This window comes from Salvelinus alpinus, chromosome 34 (assembly GCF_045679555.1).
Source record: "Salvelinus alpinus chromosome 34, SLU_Salpinus.1, whole genome shotgun sequence".
Taxonomy (NCBI): domain Eukaryota; kingdom Metazoa; phylum Chordata; class Actinopteri; order Salmoniformes; family Salmonidae; genus Salvelinus; species Salvelinus alpinus.
In genome coordinates this window covers 15,991,287-15,999,639 of record NC_092119.1, presented here as the reverse complement: position 1 = coordinate 15,999,639, position 8,353 = coordinate 15,991,287, and the positions used below count along the sequence as shown (strand labels likewise).

The 8,353-nt window shown below is 46.0% G+C and overlaps 1 protein-coding gene across 3 annotated transcripts in view; it reads left to right on the top strand.

The window, feature by feature from the left end:
* Positions 1-8,353, top strand: part of LOC139563863 (SAM and SH3 domain-containing protein 1-like) — a 107,249-nt gene that overhangs the window by 31,534 nt on the left and 67,362 nt on the right. The window lies entirely within an intron of this gene.

The window sequence follows — 8,353 nt, the reverse complement described above, 5'->3', positions numbered from 1 at the left end:
TTTTCTTTTTAGCCCTATTGGTGTTTGTTTTGTGATGGGCTGTAAATCTTATGTTTTAGACAATGCCAACCATGCATAACATTATCACTTAAAGAAGGGCAAAGGGCAAACACTTTTCATAAGCTGAGCTTCTTGTGCTATTTTGTTTGCATTCCTACAATTTCACCAAGATTCTTGTCGCCATGTTCATCATGGATGCTGTGGGTGTGTAGCGGTTACTTCAATGCTCTTGGCGTCATTATAGATTGTTAATCTGAAACCTATGTTTGTTTATTTAATGTATAGCACACAATCCCGGAAAATCCCCCAAAATAAATTAAAAATAAATGATGTATGCGCCGCTGCTAAATGCATATAGGGGAAACACCTAGACTCAGCAAAAAATGAAACGTCCTGTCACTGTCAACTGCGTTTATTTTCAGCAAACTTAACATATATGAACAAAACAAGATTCAACAACTGAGACATAAACTGAACATGTTCCACAGACATGTGACTAACATAAATGGAATAATGTGTCCCTGAACAAAGGGGGGGTCAAAATCAAAAGTAACAGTCAGTATCTGGTGTGGCCACCAGCTGCGTTAAGTACTGTAGTGCATCTCCTCCTCATGGACTGCACCAGATTTGCCAGTTCTTGCTGTGAGATGTTACCCCACTCTTCCACCAAGGCACCTGCAAGTTCCCAGACATTTCTGGGGGGAATGGCCCTAGGCAACCTGCCTAAATGACTACAGACCCGTAGCACTCACGTCCGTAGCCATGAAGTGCTTTGAAAGGTTGGTAATGGCTCAAATCAGCACCATTATCCCAGAAACCCTAGATCCACTCCAATTTGCATACCGCCCAAACAGATCCACAGATGATGCAATCTCTATTGCACTCCACACTGCCCTTTCCCACCTGGACAAAATAAACACTTATGTGAGAATGCTATTCATTGACTACAGCTCAGCGTTCAACACCATAGTACCCTCAAAGCTCATCACTAAGCTAAGGATCCTGGGACTAAACACCTCCCTCTGCAACTGGATCCTGGACTTCCTGACGGGCCGCTCCCAGGTGTTGAGGGTAGGTAGCAACACATCTGCCACGCTGATCCTCAACACTGGAGCTCCACAGGGGTGCGTGCTCAGTCCCCTCCTGTACTCCCTGTTCACCCACAACTGCATGGCCAGGCACGACTCCAACACCATCATTAAATTTGCAGACGACACAACAGTGGTAGGCCTGATCACAGACAACAACGAGACAGCCTATAGGGAGGAGGTCAGAGACCTGGCTGTGTGGTGCCAGAATAACAACCTATCCCTCAACGTAGCCAAGACTAAGGAGATGATTGTGGACTACAGGAAAAAGAGGACCGAGCACCACCCCATTCTCATCGACGGGGCTGTAGTGGAGCAGGTTGAGAGCTTCAAGTTCCTTGGTGTCCACATCAACAACAAACTAGAATGGTCCAAACACACCAAGACAGTCGTGAAGAGGGCACGACAAAGCCTATTCCCTCTCAAAAAGATTTGGCATGGGTCCTGAGATCCTCAAAAGGTTCTACAGCTGCAACATCGAGAGCATCCTGACTGGTTGCATCACTGCATGGTACGGCAATTGCTCGGCCTCTGACCACAAGGCACTACAGAGGGTAGTGCGTACGGCCCAGTACATCACTGGGGCAAAGCTGCCTGCCGTCCAGGACCTCTACACCAGGCGGTGTCAGAGGAAGGCCCTAAAAATTGTCAAAGACCCCAGCCACCCCAGTCAAAAGACTGTTCTCTCTACTACCGCATGGCAAGTGGTACCGGAGCGCCACGTCTAAGACAAAAAGGCTTCTCAACAGTTTCTACCCCCAAGCCATAAGACTCCTGAACAGGTAATCAAATGGCTACCCGGACTATTTGCATTGTGTGCCCTCCCAACCCCTCTTTTTTACTCTGCTGCTACTCTCTGTTTACCGTATATGCATAGTCACTTTGATTATACATTCATGTACATACTACCTCAATTGGGCCGACCAACCAGTGCTCCCGCACATTGGCTAACCAGGCTATCTGCATTGTGTCCCACCACCCGCCAACCCCTCTTTTTACACTTCTGCTACTCTGTGTTCATCATATATGCATAGTCACTTTAACCATATCTACATGTACATACTACCTCAATCAGCCTGACTAACCGGTGTCTGTATATAGCCTCGCTACTTTTATAGCCTCGCTACTGTATATAGCCTGTCTTTTTACTGTTGTTTTATTTCTTTACCTACCTATTGTTCACCTAATACCTTTTTTGCACTATTGGTTAGAGCCTGTAAATAAGCATTTCACTGTAAGGTTGTATTCGGCGCACGTGACAAATAAACTTTGATTTGATTGTAAATGAGAACTTGTTCTCAACTAGCTTACCAGGTTAAATAAAGGTGAAATTAAAATTAAAATATAAAAATGTTGATAACCCAACACCACAGAGCCATTCTGTTAACCCATCCAATCCCCACAACAGCTCTTGAGCCATATGAACCCTCAGCACTTAACCCTTGACACTAGGCTCAGTCAAGAGAACAGAGAATGCCTCGCCTCTCTGCCCACTATGCTCTTTCTGTAGATGGAGAAAGTGAAAAGGAGCAGGTTGTTTGTCATGAGTCTTGCGCTGGAGGCAGAATTAAGCGGTCTACGCTAGATGGGCCAACTGCAATTTCGAAACAGGTTATTGTACACTTTTTGGCCTTAATTTAAGGTTAGACATTACGGTTAGCAGTGGTTAGGTAGCAGCAGTGTAGAAGGGGGGGGGGGGGGGGGTTAAATGCAAATAGTCTGGGTAGCCATTTGATTAGCTGTTCAGGAGTCTGTTAAGTTTACCTTTTGGAACTAGACTTGGCGCTCCGGTACTGCTTGCCGTGCGGTAGTAGAGAGTGTAGTAGAGAGTGTAGTGTGTGGGGGGGCTCAGTGTAGTGTGTGTGTGGGGGGCTCAGTGTAGTGTGTGGGGGGGGGGGGGGCCTCAGTGTAGTGTGTGTGTGGGGGGGGGCGCTCAGTGTAGTGTGTTGGGGGGGACGGGCTCAGTGTAGTGTGTGTGGGGGGGGGGGGGGCTCAGTGTAGTGTGTGGGGGGGGGCTCAGTGTAGTGTGTGTGTGTGTGGGAATGGGCTCAGTGTAGTGCGTGTGTGTGAGGATGGCATCAGTGTAACGTGTGCGTGTATGTGGGGATGGCCTCTGTAGTGTGTGTGTGCGTGGGAACGGGCTCAGTGTAACGTGTAACGTGTGTGTGTGGGGACGGCCTCAGTGTAACGTGTGTGTGTGTGTGGGGACGGCCTCAGAGTAACGTGTGTGTGTGTGGGAACGGGCTCAGTGTAACGTGTGTGTGTGTGTGGGAACGGGCTCAGTGTAACGTGTGTGTATGGGGACGGCCTCAGTAACGTGTGTGTGTGTGTGTGTGTGTGGGGGGATGGTCTCAGTGTAACGTGTGTGTGGGAACGGGCTCAGTGTAACGTGTGTGTATGGGGACGGCCTCAGTAACGTGTGTGTGTGTGTGTGTGTGTGGGGACGGTCTCAGTGTAACGTGTGTGTGGGGACGGTCTCAGTGTAACGTGTGTGTGGGGACGGCCTCAGTGTAACGTGTGTGTGTGTGGGGACGGCCTCAGTGTAACGTGTGTGGGGACGGCCTCAGTGTAACGTGTGTGTGTGTGGGGACGGCCTCAGTGTAACGTGTGTGTGGGGACGGCCTCAGTGTAACGTGTGTGGGGACGGCCTCAGTGTAACGTGTGTGGGGACGGCCTCAGTGTAACATGTGTGTGTGTGGGGACGGCCTCAGTGTAACGTGTGTGTGTGGGGACGGCCTCAGTGTAATGTGTGTGGGGGAACGGGCTCAGTGTAACGTGTGTGTGTGGGGACGGCCTCAGTGTAATGTGTGTGGGGGAACGGGCTCAGTGTAACGTGTGTGTGTGGGGACGGCCTCAGTGTAATGTGTGTGGGGGAACGGGCTCAGTGTAACGTGTGTTTGAGTCAGATAGCATAATAACACATCATAAGCCATGGCAAAATGTGTAGAATTGCAGGAAATTAGCTTTAAAACGAAGAAATCATCTGTGCAGCCTCAAACGGTACCATTAGCTATGCCCACTACCATGCCCCCCTCCCCCCTGCTACTGTTGCTGATAAAAATCTTAAGGGGAAACACTGGTCATCTTAGAAAACCATGTTATTTGGCGTCTCTCCGTCTCTTGGCAAGTCATTCAACCTTATCCAAGATAGTATGAGCATTTCCTTCACTGCTCCCTCTAGCCATCCTGCGCTCTTCCCATTTCGCTTTTGGGATGTCTCCACACTCACTCTGGTATCCATCTATTGGTCATTCCCCAGATACAAAAGTACAGTACCGTAGTAGCATATGGAGGGGAAGCTCGGCTCAGTCCCAGCACCGGTGGAAAAACTCGGTAATATAGCGGTTATCAACACCCAACATAATGTCGGTTGACGGTAAGTGGAGTGCGATGAAGCCTATGGGTGCGTCCTAAATTGCTCCCTATTCCCTATATAGTGAAATACTCCCGAGTGGCGCAGCAGTCGAAGGCACTGTATCTCAGTGCAAGAGGTGTCACTACAGACCCTGGTTCGATTCCAGGCTGTATCACAACCGGCGGTGATTGGGAGTCCCATAGGGCAGAGCACAATTGGCCCAGCGTTGTCCGGGTTTGGCTGGTGTAGGCCAAACCCTGTCAATGTAAATAAGAATTTGTTCTTATCTGACTTGCCCAGTTAAATAAATAAAAATACTTTTCACCAGAACCCTATATATGGACCCCGGTCAAAGTAGTGGTCTTTAAGGATTAAGGAGCAATTTGGGATGCCGTATATATTGAGATATATAATGCTGGAACCACTTGACCTCTCCTACTTGTGGCCATGGCTCGCTGTTCTAATCAGTCTATTCCAACGCTGTCCCTCTGTGGAGTCATACCGTACAGTAGACCTATAGGCTTAGTCAATATATCTCTTCCAGATTGAAAACATACTTTTTCCCCCATCAGTTTTAATTCCTTTTTAAGTCAGTTTAATACCTCCTCCTATAGGAACATGTTTGTGGACTAAATCATCACTTTTGCCAGAGAATCTAATACACTAATGCTAAAATATAAAAAAATATATATATATTTTTTATCATGAACCATAGGACCAAATAGGCCCATGGTAGATGTCTTAGCTTTGAGAAAAGCAAAGGAATTGAAAAGATGGCAGAGTTATTGACAAATCCAAAATCTGATTTTGCATGTCCATTTTAAACCACTGTAAATCCACTCCACAGTGAGTGCTTGCTTTGTTATCCAACTGATCCTGTCCTTTCTGTCATCCTGTGAACCCAATGACTGTATATATGAATGGACAAAAGCCATTGATCATGTGACACCATTCATTCCTAGGTCAATTAGGGGTTTGCTTATATGTGTCCTGTTTCATTTAAAGTACAAGTGGGTGACCTGTACGAGTGGGTGACCTGTACGAGTGGGTGACCTGTACGAGTGTGAGGTGTGAAATGGAAATGTATTTTTTTGCAGATCCCAACTTAAGATGGCGTCTCATGGAGATGTAACATGCGGTTTGAGCTACTCAACGTTTTAATGTCAGGTGCACAAGTACAGTGAAATGCCTTTCTTGCAAGCTCCAAAACCAACAATGCAGTAATCGATGTAATACTCAAAGTAACATAAGGTAGAACAAAAACACACAAATCAAAAATAAGAAATAGGAACACGAGAAAGTAAGAAGCTCTATACAGGGTCAGTTCAAATACCATATTTACAATGTGCAGGGAGTGATGGATACTGGAGTGATATGGTAGATACAGTACTGTGTGTAGTGAGAGGTAAGGTGACTAGGCATCAGGATATATGATCAAATGAGTAGCAGCAGCGTAAATAGTGTGTGTGTAGAGTCCTGTGAGTACATAGACAGTGGAAAAATAAAATACAAGGGTCAACTCAGCTAACAGAATGGCAACATGCACTATCTGGCAGTAGTATGGCTGAGGATAGAAGCTGTTCAGGAGCCTGTTGGTGTGAGACTTGATGCACCGGTACCACTTGCTGTGCTGAAGCAGAGAGAACAGTCTATGGCTTGGGTGGCTGGAGTATTAAACGATTTTTCAGGGCACCGCCTGATATAGAGGTCCTGGATGGCAGTGAGCTCGGTTCCAGTGATCTACTGGGCTGTCCGCACCATCCTCTGTTAGGGCTGGGCAATATGAAGATATATATCGTTTGACGATAGAAAACCGTCCCGTGTGGAAGGAAATTTGCAACACAAGCAAACATGGAGGAGAGTGAATGTGACACAGAGCACAGAGACACGGAGTTCGTGCCTAAAAGAGGGGCTACTTTGGTCGTATTGACGTGGTTTGGGTATGAAAAGTCGCAGGCCGGTCCCCGAAAACAGGCTCAAACACCACTAACCTATTTTTTTTTACCACCTACGCAAGAATCATGTGAAACAGTACGGATAGAGTCTACGGATGAGACCCCAAAAAGTACAGTCGAGTGCTCAAAACAAACACCGGACTCAGACTTAGCTTTTGCCCATGGCACACCATATGGAAAAGAATCACGAAGGAGATAACAGCTGCCGTTACAATTTACATCTGCAAAGATATGGCCCCAATTTACACAGTCGAGAAACGGGGGTTTCGTGAGTTGGTGCTAACACTCGACCCAAGGTACCAAATGCAAATTGATATGTGACACGTATTAATGCCAAAATAAAATGCAAAACAGGCAAGCCCCCAAAAATGTATATATTTCAGGCTTATATTTATTTGGTTTGCAACTATAGTTGAAGTGTTTTCTAGTTACCTTTTTAAGATTTTATACATTATTATTTTATATTTTGTTAAATGCTTAATTGAAAATGTGCCCAAAGGTTCTACATAAAAGGAGAAATAATCAAATGAGTAAGTACCTTTTATTTGTTGAATATAATTCAACATGTAATAAGAAATAGGCCTTTACATGTGGTCATTTTATATTAACTATTTATTAATTGAATTTATAGAAAATGTGCTATATCGTGATATGTATCATTATCGGGATATGAAATGACCTATATTGGGATATGAGATTTTGGACATATCGCCCAGCCCTACGCTCTGTAGCGCCAAGCGAACGAGGGCGGTGCTGTTTTCATACCAAGCAGTGATGCAGCCAGTGAAGATGCTCTCAGTGGTGTAGCTGTAGAACCCTAACCCATGCCAGAAAAATGTATGGGTGAACAGGGAGTACAGGAGGGGACCAAGCACACACCCTGTGGGGCCCCCGTGTTGAGGTGATGTTACCTACCCTCACCACCTGGCGTCAGCCCATCCGGATGTCCAGGATCCAGTTGCAGAGGCAGGTGTTCAGTCCCAAGGTCCTAAACTTGGTGACGAGCTTGGAGGGGACAATGACGTTGAATGCTGAGCTGTAGTCAATGAACAACATTCTCAAATAGGTATTCCTCTTATCTAGGTGTGTGAGGGCAGTGTGGAGTGCAATTGAGATTGTGTCGTCTCTGTTGCATCCCACAGTGTGTGTGAGGTTTTGTGTGGCATTCTTTTATGTTTTTAATTTATACACTTTGTAAACCATCTGTCAACGATGGCTTTACAGTGGTGGGGTATTGGACTGATCGTGTACATACAGTACCCGCTACAAACTGAATAAATTATGATAACGCTGCTGACAGCGATGGATATCCCAATGGACCATCTCTGATTTGTCTGCGAGTGGATTACAAACCCAAATTAAAACGTAGAAAATGCCGGGAATCAGACAGACTTTTAAAAATTCAAGAACTAACTTCCCTTACCCACCACCTTGCTGATCAATGCCCAGTCACTGAGGGGAAAAGCAGGTGAGCTGTCAGTGAATCTTCCAACACAAAATACCGGGAGCCCTGTTTGCTGGCGTTGACTGCGACCCTACTATCTGCCCCGTGAGTTCCCCCAATTGTTTACCGTTGTGTACATTCAACCAAAAGCTAATATAGCTGAAACATCAGGGATTATTTATAATCTGTCACAGAACCTGGAATCTATCTCTCCCAACACCCACGTTTATTTTAGGTGATTTTAACAATGTACCACCAGCATGTGAAATGTCACACTAGGAAAAATAAGACTCTTAATTTGTGCTATGCCACCACCAGACCTCCCCTGGGGACATCAGACCACAATGTTGTCTACCTCCGGCCAACCTACTGTTAGCTCCTGGAGAGGGAGAAAACTACTGTTTAAACTGTCCAGATCTGGAAGGACAATAGTATCACTTGTCTCCAGGGGTGTTTTGACTGTACTATGTGGGAGGTATTTGGTCTCCAGGGGTGTTTTGACTGTACTATG